General features: G+C 41.6%; 4 pseudogenes; all 4 read right to left on the bottom strand.

Moving 5' to 3' along the window:
- Positions 1–333: 333 nt before the first annotated feature.
- LOC142703241 (5S ribosomal RNA) lies at positions 334–449 on the bottom strand (annotated as a pseudogene).
- An 11,038-nt stretch (positions 450–11,487) lies between these two features.
- On the bottom strand, positions 11,488–11,604 carry LOC142689578 (5S ribosomal RNA; annotated as a pseudogene).
- A 1,185-nt stretch (positions 11,605–12,789) lies between these two features.
- LOC142708418 (5S ribosomal RNA) lies at positions 12,790–12,906 on the bottom strand (annotated as a pseudogene).
- A 69-nt stretch (positions 12,907–12,975) lies between these two features.
- LOC142710008 (5S ribosomal RNA) lies at positions 12,976–13,092 on the bottom strand (annotated as a pseudogene).
- Between the last annotated feature and the right edge of the window lie 123 nt (positions 13,093–13,215).

Raw genomic sequence — 13,215 nt, 5'->3', positions numbered from 1 at the left:
GGTACTAGCGAGGCCCTAAGCTGTGTAACTTCTGCGATCTGACGAGAGCAGGCACATTCAGCTTAGAATGGCCATTGACATTAAATGCTTTAATCCATAGTGCTTTTTAATCGATTGTGAAACAAAATCTAAACGACATAATAAAAAGTCAACCGCACCACGGATTCCCAGACAGTCTCCCACACTGGTACTAGCGAGGCCTTAAGCTGTGTAACTTCTGCGATCTGACGAGAGCAGGCACATTCAGCTTAGAATGGCCATTGACATTAAATGCTTTAATCCATAGTCCTTTTAATCGATTGTGAAACAAAATCTAAACGACATAATAAAAAGTCAACCGCACCACGGATTCCCAGACAGTCTCCCACACTGGTACTAGCGAGGCCTTAAGCTGTGTAACTTCTGCGATCTGACGAGAGCAGGTACATTCAGCTTAGAATGGCCATTGACTTTAAAAGCCTTAATCCATAGTCCTATTTAATCTATTGTGAAACAAAATCTAAACGACATAATAAGAATTGAACCGCACCACGGATTCCCAGACAGTCTCCCACACTGGTACTAGCGAGGCCTTAAGCTGTGTAACTTCTGCGATCTGACGAGAGCAGGTACATTCAGCTTAGAATGGCCATTGACGTTAAAAGCTTTAATCCATAGTCCTTTTTAATCGATTGTGAAACAAAATCTAAACAACATAATAAAAAGTCAACCGCACCACGGATTCCAAGACAGTCTCCCACACTGGTACTAGCGAGGCCTTAAGCTGTGTAACTTCTGCGATCTGACGAGAGCAGGCACATTCAGCTTAGAATGGCCATTGACATTAAAAGCTTTAATCCATAGTCCTATTTAATCGATTGTGAAACAAAATCTAAACGACATAATAAAAAGTCAACCGCACCACGGATTCCCAGACAGTCTCCCACACTGGTACTAGCGAGGCCTTAAGCTGTGTAACTTCTGCGATCTGACGAGAGCAGGGACATTCAGCTTAGAATGGCCATTGACATTAAATGCTTTAATCCATAGTCCTTTTTAATCGATTGTGAAACAAAATCTAAACGACATAATAAAAATTCAACTGCACCACGGATTCCCAGACAGTCTCCCACACTGGTACTAGCGAGGGCTTAAGCTGTGTAACTTCTGCGATCTGACGAGAGCAGGCACATTCAGTTTAGAATGGCCATTGACGTTAAATGCTTTAATCCATAGTCCTATTTAATCTATTGTGAAACAAAATCTAAACGACATAATAAAAAGTCAACCGCACCACGGATTCCCAGACAGTCTCCCACACTAGCGAGGCCTTAAGCTGTGTAACTTCCGCGATCTGACGAGAGCAGGCACATTCAGCTTAGAATGGCCATTGACATTAAATGCTTTAATCCATAGTCCTTTTTAATCGATTGTGAAACAAAATCTAAACAACATAATAAAAAGTCAACCGCACCACGTATTCCCAGACAGACTCCCACACTGGTACTAGCGAGGCCTTAAGCTGTATAACTTATGCGATCTGACGAGAGCAGGCACATTCAGCTTAGAATGGCCATTGACATTAAATGCTTTAATCCATAGTCCTTTTTAATCGTTTGAGAAACAAAATCTAAACGACATAATAAAAAGTCAACCGCACCACGGATTCCCAGACAGTCTCCCACACTGGTACTAGCGAGGGCTTAAGCTGTGTAACTTCTGCGATCTGACGAAACCAGGGACATTCAGCTTTGAATGGCCATTGACATTAAATGCTTTAATCCATAGTCCTTTTAAATCGATTGTGAAACAAAATCTAAACGACATAATAAAAAGTCAACCGAACCACGGATTCCCAGACAGTCTCCCACACCGGTACTAGCGAGGCCTTAAGCTGTGTAACTTCTGCGATCTGACGAGAGCAGGCACATTCAGCTTAGAATGGCCATTGACATTAAAAGCCTTAATCCATAGTCCTATTTAATCTATTGTGAAACAAAATCTAAACAACATAATAAAAAGTCAACCACACCACGGATTCCCAGACAGTCTCCCACACTGGTACTAGCGAGGCCTTAAGCTGTGTAACTTCTGCGATCTGACGAGAGCAGGCACATTCAGCTTAGAATGGCCATTGACATTAAAAGCCTTAATCCATAGTCCTATTTAATCTATTGTGAAACAAAATCTAAACAACATAATAAAAAGTCAACCGAACCACGGATTCCCAGACAGTCTCCCACACCGGTACTAGCGAGGCCTTAAGCTGTGTAACTTCTGCGATCTGACGAGAGCAGGCACATTCAGCTTAGAATGGCCATTGACATTAAAAGCCTTAATCCATAGTCCTATTTAATCTATTGTGAAACAAAATCTAAACGACATAATAAAAAGTCAACCGCACCACGGATTCCCAGACAGTCTCCCACACTGGTACTAGCGAGGCCTTAAGCTGTGTAACTTCTGCTATCTGACGAGAGCAGGGACATTCAGCTTAGAATGGCCATTGACATTAAATGCTTTAATCCATAGTCCTTTTTAATCGATTGTGAAACAAAATCTAAACGACATAATAAAAAGTCATCCGCACCACGGATTCCCAGACAGTCTCCCACACTGGTACTAGCGAGGCCTTAAGCTGTGTAACTTCTGCGATCTGACGAGAGCAGGCACATTCAGCTTAGAATGGCCATTGACATTAAATGCTTTAATCCATAGTCCTTTTTAATCGATTGTGAAACAAAATCTAAACGACATAATAAAAATTCAACCGCACCACGGATTCCCAGACAGTCTCCCACACTGGTACTAGCGAGGCCTTAAGCTGTGTAACTTCTGCGATCTGACGAGAGCAGGCACATTCAGCTTAGAATGGCCATTGAAATTAAATGCTTTAATCCATAGTCCTTTTTAATCGATTGTGAAACAAAATCTAAAACGACATAATAAAAATTCAACCGCACCACGGATTCCCAGACAGTCTCCCACACTGGTACTAGCGAGGCCTTAAGCTGTGTAACTTCTGCGATCTGACAAGAGCAGGCACATTCAGCTTAGAATGGCCATTGACATTAAATGCTTTAATCCATAGTCCTTTTTAATCGATTGTGAAACAAAATCTAAACGACATAATAAAAATTCAACCGCACCACGGATTCCCAGACAGTCTCCGACACTGGTACTAGCGAGGCCTTAAGTTGTGTAACTTCTGCGATCTGACGAGAGCAGGCACATTCAGCTTAGAATGGCCATTGACATTAAAAGCCTTAATCCATAGTCCTATTTAATCTATTGTGAAATAAAATCTAAACAACATAATAAAAAGCCAAACACACCACGGATTCCCAGACAGTCTCCCACACTGGTACTAGCGAGGCCTTAAGCTGTGTAACTTCTGCGATCTGACGAGAGAAGGGACATTCAGCTTAGAATGGCCATTGACATTTAATGCTTTAATCCATAGTCCTTTTTAATCGATTGTGAAACAAAATCTAAACGACATAATAATAATTCAACCGCACCACGGATTCCCAGACAGTCTCCCACACTGGTACTAGCGAGGCCTTAAGCTGTGTAACTTCTGCTATCTGACGAGAGCAGGGACATTCAGCTTAGAATGGCCATTGACATTAAATGCTTTAATCCATAGTCCTTTTTAATCGATTGTGAAACAAAATCTAAACGATATAATAAAAATTCAACCGCACCACGGATTCCCAGACAGTCTCCCACACTGGTACTAGCGAGGCCTTAAGCTGTGTAACTTCTGCGATCTGACGAGAGCAGGCACATTCAGCTTAGAATGGCCATTGACGTTAAATGCTTTAATCCATAGTCCTAATTAATCTATTGTGAAACAAAATCTAAACGACATAATAAAAAGTCAACCGCACCACAGATTCCCAGACAGTCTCCCACACTGGTACTAGCGAGGCCTTAAGCTGTGTAACTTCTGCGATCTGACGAGAGCAGGCACATTCAGCTTTGAATGGCCATTGACATTAAATGCTTTAATCCATAGTCCTTTTTAATCGATTGTGAAACAAAATCTAAACGACATAATAAAAAGGCAACCGCACCACAGATTCCCAGACAGTCTCCCACACTGGTACTAGCGAGGCCTTAAGCTGTGTAACTTCTGCGATCTGACGAGAGCAGGGACATTCAGCTTAGAATGGCCATTGACATTAAATGCTTTAATCCATAGTCCTTTTTAATCGATTGTGAAACAAAATCTAAACGACATAATAATAATTCAACCGCACCACGGATTCCCAGACAGTCTTCCACACTGGTACTAGCGAGGCCTTAAGCTGTGTAACTTCTGCTATCTGACGAGAGCAGGGACATTCAGCTTAGAATTGCCATTGACATTAAATGCTTTAATCCATAGTCCTTTTTAATCGATTGTGAAACAAAATCTAAACGATATAATAAAAATTCAACCGCACCACGGATTCCCAGACAGTCTCCCACACTGGTAATAGCGAGGCCTTAAGCTGTGTAACTTCTGCGATCTGACGAGAGCAGGCACATTCAGCTTAGAATGGCCATTGACGTTAAATGCTTTAATCCATAGTCCTAATTAATCTATTGTGAAACAAAATCTAAACGACATAATAAAAATTCAACCACACCACGGATTCCCAGACAGTCTCCCACATTGGTACTAGCGAGGCCTTAAGCTGTGTAACTTCTGCGTTCTGACGAGAGCAGGCACATTCAGCTTAGAATGGCCATTGACGTTAAATGCTTTAATCCATAGTCCTATTTAATCTATTGTGAAACAAAATCTAAACGACATAATAAAAAGGCAACCGCACCACGGATTCCCAGACAGTCTCCCACACTGGTACTAGCGAGGCCTAAAGCTGTGTAACTTCTGTTATCTGACGAGAGCAGGGACATTCAGCTTAGAATGGCCATTGACATTAAATGCTTTAATCCATAGTCCTTTTTAATCGATTGTGAAACAAAATCTAAACGACATAATAAAAATTCAACCGCACCACGGATTCCCAGACAGTCTCCCACACTGGTACTAGCGAGGCCTTAAGCTGTGTAACTTCTGCGTTCTGACGAGAGCAGGCACATTCAGCTTAGAATGGCCATTGACGTTAAATGCTTTAATCCATAGTCCTATTTAATCTATTGTGAAACAAAATCTAAACGACATAATAAAAAGTCAACCGCACCACGGATTCCCAGACAGTCTCCCACACTGGTACTAGCGAGGCCTTAAGATGTGTAACTTCTGCTATCTGACGAGAGCAGGGACATTCAGCTTAGAATGGCCATTGACATTAAATGCTTTAATCCATAGTCCTTTTTAATCGATTGTGAAACAAAATCTAAACGACATAATAAAAAGTCAACCACACCACGGATTCCCAGACAGTCTCCCACACTGGTACTAGCGAGGCCTTAACCTGTGTAACTTCTGCGATCTGACAAGAGCAGGCACATTCAGCTTAGAATGGCCATTGACGTTAAATGCTTTAATCCATAGTCCTAATTAATCTATTGTGAAACAAAATCTAAACAACATAATAAAAAGTCAACCGCACCACGGATTCCCAGACAGTCTCCCACACTGGTACTAGCGAGGCGTTAAGCTGTGTAACTTCTGCGATCTAACGAGAGCAGGCACATTCAGCTTAGAATGGCCATTGACATTAAATGCTTTAATCCATAGTCCTCTTTAATCGATTGTGAAACAAAATCTAAACGACATAATAAAAAGTCATCCGCACCACGGATTCCCAGACAGTCTCCCACACTGGTACTAGCGAGGCCTTAAGCTGTGTAACTTCTGCGATCTGACGAGAGCAGGCACATTCAGCTTAGAATGGCCATTGACATTAAATGCTTTAATCCATAGTCCTTTTTAATCGATTGTGAAACAAAATCTAAACGACATAATAAAAATTCAACCGCACCACGGATTCCCAGACAGTCTCCCACACTGGTACTAGCGAGGCCTTAAGCTGTGTAACTTCTGCGATCTGACGAGAGCAGGCACATTCAGCTTAGAATGGCCATTGAAATTAAATGCTTTAATCCATAGTCCTTTTTAATCGATTGTGAAACAAAATCTAAAACGACATAATAAAAGTTCAACCGCACCACGGATTCCCAGACAGTCTCCCACACTGGTACTAGCGAGGCCTTAAGCTGTGTAACTTCTGCGATCTGACAAGAGCAGGCACATTCAGCTTAGAATGGCCATTGACATTAAATGCTTTAATCCATAGTCCTTTTTAATCGATTGTGAAACAAAATCTAAACGACATAATAAAAATTCAACCGCACCACGGATTCCCAGACAGTCTCCGACACTGGTACTAGCGAGGCCTTAAGTTGTGTAACTTCTGCGATCTGACGAGAGCAGGCACATTCAGCTTAGAATGGCCATTGACATTAAAAGCCTTAATCCATAGTCCTATTTAATCTATTGTGAAATAAAATCTAAACAACATAATAAAAAGCCAAACACACCACGGATTCCCAGACAGTCTCCCACACTGGTACTAGCGAGGCCTTAAGCTGTGTAACTTCTGCGATCTGACGAGAGAAGGGACATTCAGCTTAGAATGGCCATTAACATTTAATGCTTTAATCCATAGTCCTTTTTAATCGATTGTGAAACAAAATCTAAACGACATAATAATAATTCAACCGCACCACGGATTCCCAGACAGTCTCCCACACTGGTACTAGCGAGGCCTTAAGCTGTGTAACTTCTGCTATCTGACGAGAGCAGGGACATTCAGCTTAGAATGGCCATTGACATTAAATGCTTTAATCCATAGTCCTTTTTAATCGATTGTGAAACAAAATCTAAACGATATAATAAAAATTCAACCGCACCACGGATTCCCAGACAGTCTCCCACACTGGTACTAGCGAGGCCTTAAGCTGTGTAACTTCTGCGATCTGACGAGAGCAGGCACATTCAGCTTAGAATGGCCATTGACGTTAAATGCTTTAATCCATAGTCCTAATTAATCTATTGTGAAACAAAATCTAAACGACATAATAAAAAGTCAACCGCACCACAGATTCCCAGACAGTCTCCCACACTGGTACTAGCGAGGCCTTAAGCTGTGTAACTTCTGCGATCTGACGAGAGCAGGAACATTCAGCTTTGAATGGCCATTGACATTAAATGCTTTAATCCATAGTCCTTTTTAATCGATTGTGAAACAAAATCTAAACGACATAATAAAAAGGCAACCGCACCACAGATTCCCAGACAGTCTCCCACACTGGTACTAGCGAGGCCTTAAGCTGTGTAACTTCTGCGATCTGACGAGAGCAGGGACATTCAGCTTAGAATGGCCATTGACATTAAATGCTTTAATCCATAGTCCTTTTTAATCGATTGTGAAACAAAATCTAAACGACATAATAATAATTCAACCGCACCACGGATTCCCAGACAGTCTCCCACACTGGTAATAGCGAGGCCTTAAGCTGTGTAACTTCTGCGATCTGACGAGAGCAGGCACATTCAGCTTAGAATGGCCATTGACGTTAAATGCTTTAATCCATAGTCCTAATTAATCTATTGTGAAACAAAATCTAAACGACATAATAAAAATTCAACCACACCACGGATTCCCAGACAGTCTCCCACATTAGTACTAGCGAGGCCTTAAGCTGTGTAACTTCTGCGTTCTGACGAGGGCAGGCACATTCAGCTTAGAATGGCCATTGACGTTAAATGCTTTAATCCATAGTCCTATTTAATCTATTGTGAAACAAAATCTAAACGACATAATAAAAAGTCAACCGCACCACAGTTTCCCAGACAGTCTCCCACACTGGTACTAGTGAGGCCTTAAGCTGTGTAACTTCTGCGATCTGACGAGAGCAGGCACATTCAGCTTTGAATGGCCATTGACATTAAATGCTTTAATCCATAGTCCTTTTTAATCGATTGTGAAACAAAATCTAAACGACATAATAAATAGTCAACTGCACCACGGATTCCCAGACAGTCTCCCACACGGGTACTAGCGAGGACTTAAGCTGTGTAACTTCTGCGATCTGACGAGAGCAGTCACATTCAGCTTAGAATGGCCATTGACATTAAATGCTTTAATCCATAGTCCTTTTTAATCTATTGTGAAACAAAATCTAAACGACATAATAAAAAGTCAACCGCACCACGGATTCCCAGACAGTCTCCCACACTGGTACTAGCGAGGCCTTAAGCTGTGTAACTTCTGCGAACTGACGAGAGCAGGGACATTCAGCTTAGAATGGCCATTGACATTAAATGCTTTAATCCATAGTCCTTTTTAATCGATTGTGAAACAAAATCTAAACGACATAATAAAAATTCAACCGTACCACGGATTCCCAGCCAGTCTCCCACACTGGTACTAGCGAGACCTTAATCTGTGTAATTTCTGCGTTCTGACGAGAGAAGGCACATTCAGCTTAGAATGGCCATTGACTTTAAATGCTTTAATCCATAGTCCTATTTAATCTATTGTGAAACAAAATCTAAACGACATAATAAAAAGTCAACCGCACCACGGATTCCCAGACAGTCTCCCACACTGGTACTAGCGAGGCCTTAAGCTGTGTAACTTCTGCTATCTGACGAGAGCAGGGACATACAGCTTAGAATGGCCATTGACATTAAATGCTTTAATCCATAGTCCTTTTTAATCGATTGTGAAACAAAATCTAAACGACATAATAAAAATTCAACCACACCACGGATTCAAAGACAGTCTCCCACACTGGTACTAGCGAGGCCTTAAGCTGTGTAACTTCTGCGATCTGACGAGAGCAGGCACATTCAGCTTAGAATGGCCATTGACGTTAAATGCTTTAATCCATAGTCCTAATTAATCTATTGTGAAACAAAATCTAAACGACATAATAAAAAGTCAACCGCACCACGGATTCCCAGACAGTCTCCCACACTGGTACTAGCGAGGCGTTAAGCAGTGTAACTTCTGCGATCTAACGAGAGCAGGCACATTCAGCTTAGAATGGCCATTGACATTAAATGCTTTAATCCATAGTCCTTTTTAATCGATTGTGAAACAAAATCTAAACGATATAATAAAAATTCAACCGCACCACGGATTCCCAGACAGTCTCCCACACTGGTACTAGCGAGACCTTAAGCTGTGTAACTTCTGCGATCTGACGAGAGCAGGCACATTCAGCTTAGAATGGCCATTGACGTTAAATGCTTTAATCCATAGTCCTAATTAATCTATTGTGAAACAAAATCTAAACGACATAATAAAAATTCAACCAAACCACGGATTCCCAGACAGTCTCCCACATTGGTACTAGCGAGGCCTTAAGCTGTGTAACTTCTGCGTTCTGACGAGAGCAGGCACATTCAGCTTAGAATGGCCATTGACGTTAAATGCTTTAATCCATAGTCCTATTTAATCTATTGTGAAACAAAATCTAAACGACATAATAAAAAGTCAACCGCACCACAGTTTCCCAGACAGTCTCCCACACTGGTACTAGCGAGGACTTAAGCTGTGTAACTTCTGCGATCTGACGAGAGCAGTCACATTCAGCTTAGAATGGCCATTGACATTAAATGCTTTAATCCATAGTCCTTTTTAATCTATTGTGAAACAAAATCTAAACGACATAATAAAAAGTCAACCGTACCACGGATTCCCAGACAGTCTCCCACACTGGTACTAGCGAGACCTTAATCTGTGTAATTTCTGCGTTCTGACGAGAGCAGGCACATTCAGCTTAGAATGGCCATTGCCGTTAAATGCTTTAATCCATAGTCCTATTTAATCTATTGTGAAACAAAATCTAAACAACATAATAAAAAGCCAACCGCACCACGGATTCCCAGACAGTCTCCCACACTGGTACTAGCGAGACCTTAATCTGTGTAATTTCTGCGTTCTGACGAGAGCAGGCACATTCAGCTTAGAATGGCCATTGACGTTAAATGCTTTAATCCATAGTCCTATTTAATCTATTGTGAAACAAAATCTAAACGACATAATAAAAATTCAACCGCACCACGGATTCCCAGACAGTCTCCCACACTGGTACTAGCGAGGCCTTAAGCTGTGTAACTTCTGCGATCTGACGAGAGCAGGGACATTCAGCTTAGAATGGCCATTGACATTAAATGCTTTAATCCATAGTCCTTTTTAATCGATTGTGAAACAAAATCTAAACGACATAATAAAAATTCAACCGCACCACGGATTCCCAGACACTCTCCCACACTGGTACTAGCGAGGCCTTAAGCTGTGTAACTTCTGCGTTCTGACGAGAGCAGGCACATTCAGCTTAGAATGGCCATTGACGTTAAATGCTTTAATCCATAGTCCTTTTTAATCAATTGTGAAACAAAATCTAAACGACATAATAAAAGTCAACCGCACCACGGATTCCCAGACAGTCTCCCACACAGGTACTGGTGAGGCCTTAAGCTGTGTAACTTCTGCGATCTGACGAGAGCAGGCACATTCAGCTTAGAATGGCCATTGACATTAAATGCTTTAATCCATAGTCCTATTTAATCTATTGTGAAACAAAATCTAAAGGACATAATAAAAAGTCAACCGCACCACGGATTCCCAGACAGTCTCCCACACTGGTACTAGCGAGGCGTTAAGCTGTGTAACTTCTGCGATCTAACGAGAGAAGGCAAATTCAGCTTAGAATGGCCATTGACATTAAAAGCCTTAATCCAAAGTCCTATTTAATCTATTGTGAAACAAAATCTAAACAACATAATAAAAAGTCAACCGCACCACGGATTCCCAGACTGTCTCCCACACTGGTACTAGCGAGGCCTTAAGCTGTGTAACTTCTGCGTTCTGACGAGAGCAGGCACATTCAGCTTAGAATTGCCATTGACGTTAAATGCTTTAATCCATAGTCCTATTTAATCTATTGTGAAACAAAATCTAAACGACATAATAAAAAGTCAACCGCACCACGGATTCCCAGACAGTCTCCCACACTGCTACTAGCGAGGCCTTAAGCTGTGTAACTTCTGCGATCTGACGAGAGCAGGCACATTCAGCTTAGAATAGCCATTGACATTAAATGCTTTAATCCATAGTCCTTTTTAATCGATTGTGAAACAAAATCTAAACGACATAATAAAAAGTCAACCGCACCACGGATTCCCAGACAGTCTCCCACACTGGTACTAGTGAGGCGTTAAGCTGTGTAACTTCTGCGATCTAACGAGAGCAGGCACATTCAGCTTAGAATGGCCATTGACATTAAATGCTTTAATCCATAGTCCTTTTTAATCGATTGTGAAACAAAATCTAAACGACATAATAAAAAGTCAACCGCACCACGGATTCCGAGACAGTCTCCCACACTGGTACTAGCGAGGCGTTAAGCTGTGTAATTTCTGCGATCTAACGAGAGCAGGCACATTCAGCTTAGAATGGCCATTGACATTAAATGCTTTAATCCATAGTCCTTTTTAATCGATTGTGAAACAAAATCTAAACGACATAATAAAAAGTCAACCGCACCACGGATTCCCAGACAGTCTCCCACACTGGTACTAGCGAGGCCTTAAGCTGCGTAACTTCTGCGATCTGACGAGAGCAGGCACATTCAGCTTAGAATGGCCATTGACATTAAATGCTTTAATCCATAGTCCTTTTTAATCGATTGTGAAACAAAATCTAAACGACATAATAAAAAGTCAACCGCACCACGGATTCCAAGACAGTCTCCCACACTGGTACTAGCGAGGCCTTAAGCTGTGTAACTTCTGCGATCTTACGAGAGCAGGCACATTCAGCTTAGAATGGCCATTGACATTAAATGCTTTAATCCATAGTCCTTTTTAATCGATTGTGAAACAAAATCTAAACGACATAATAAAAAGTCAACCGCACCACGGATTCCCAGACAGTCTCCCACACTGGTACTAGCGAGGCGTTAAGCTGTGTAACTTCTGCGATCTAATGAGAGCAGGTACATTCAGCTTAGAATGGCCATTGACATTAAATGCTTTAATCCATAGTCCTTTTTAATCGATTGTGAAACAAAATCTAAACGACCTAATAAATATTCAACCGCACCACTGATTCCCAGACAGTCTCCCTCACTGGTACTAGCGAGGCCTTAAGCTGTGTAACTTCTGCGATCTGACGAGAGCAGGCACATTCAGCTTAGAATGGCCATTGACGTTAAATGCTTTAATCCATAGTCCTATTTAATCTATTGTGAAACAAAATCTAAACGACATAATAAAAAGTCAACCGCACCACGGATTCCCAGACAGTCTCCCACACTGGTACTAGCGAGGCGTTAAGCTGTGTAACTTCTGCGATCTAACGAGAGCAGGCACATTCAGCTTAGAATGGCCATTGACATTAAATGCTTTAATCCATAGTCCTTTTTAATCGATTGTGAAACAAAATCTAAACGACATAATAAAAAGTCAACCGCACCACGGATTCCCAGACAGTCTCCCACACCGGTACTAGCGAGGCCTTACGCTGCGTAACTTCTGCGATCTGACGAGAGCAGGGACATTCAGCTTAGAATGCCCATTGACATTAAATGCTTTAATCCATAGTCCTTTTTAATCGATTGTGAAACAAAATCTAAACGACATAATAAAAATTCAACCGCACCATGGATTCCCAGACAGTCTCCCACACTGGTACTAGCGAGGCCTTAAGCTGTGTAACTTCTGCGTTCTGACGAGAGCAGGCACATTCAGCTTAGAATGGCCATTGACGTTAAATGCTTTAATCCATAGTCCTTTTTAATCAATTGTGAAACAAAATCTAAACGACATAATAAAAAGTCAACCGCACCACGGATTCCCAGACAGTCTCCCACACTGGTACTAGCGAGGCCTTAAGCTGTGTAACTTCTGCGATCTAACGAGAGCAGGCACATTCAGCTTAGAATGGCCATTGACATTAAATGCTTTAATCCATAGTCCTTTTTAATCGATTGTGAAACAAAATCTAAACGACATAATAAAAAGTCAACCGCACCACGGATTCCCAGACAGTCTCCCACACTGGTACTAGCGAGGCCTTAAGCTGTGTAACTTCTGCGATCTGACGAGAGCAGGGACATTCAGCTTAGAATGGCCATTGACATTAAATGCTTTAATCCATAGTCCTTTTTAATCGATTGTGAAACAAAATCTAAACGACATAATAAAAAGTCAACCGCACCACGGATTCCAAGACAGTCTCCCACACTGGTACTAGCGAGGCC

Source organism: Rhinoderma darwinii, chromosome 1 (assembly GCF_050947455.1).
Source record: "Rhinoderma darwinii isolate aRhiDar2 chromosome 1, aRhiDar2.hap1, whole genome shotgun sequence".
Taxonomy (NCBI): domain Eukaryota; kingdom Metazoa; phylum Chordata; class Amphibia; order Anura; family Rhinodermatidae; genus Rhinoderma; species Rhinoderma darwinii.
The sequence above is the reverse complement of the archived record's forward strand: the minus strand, read 5'-3'. Positions and strand labels throughout refer to the sequence as shown.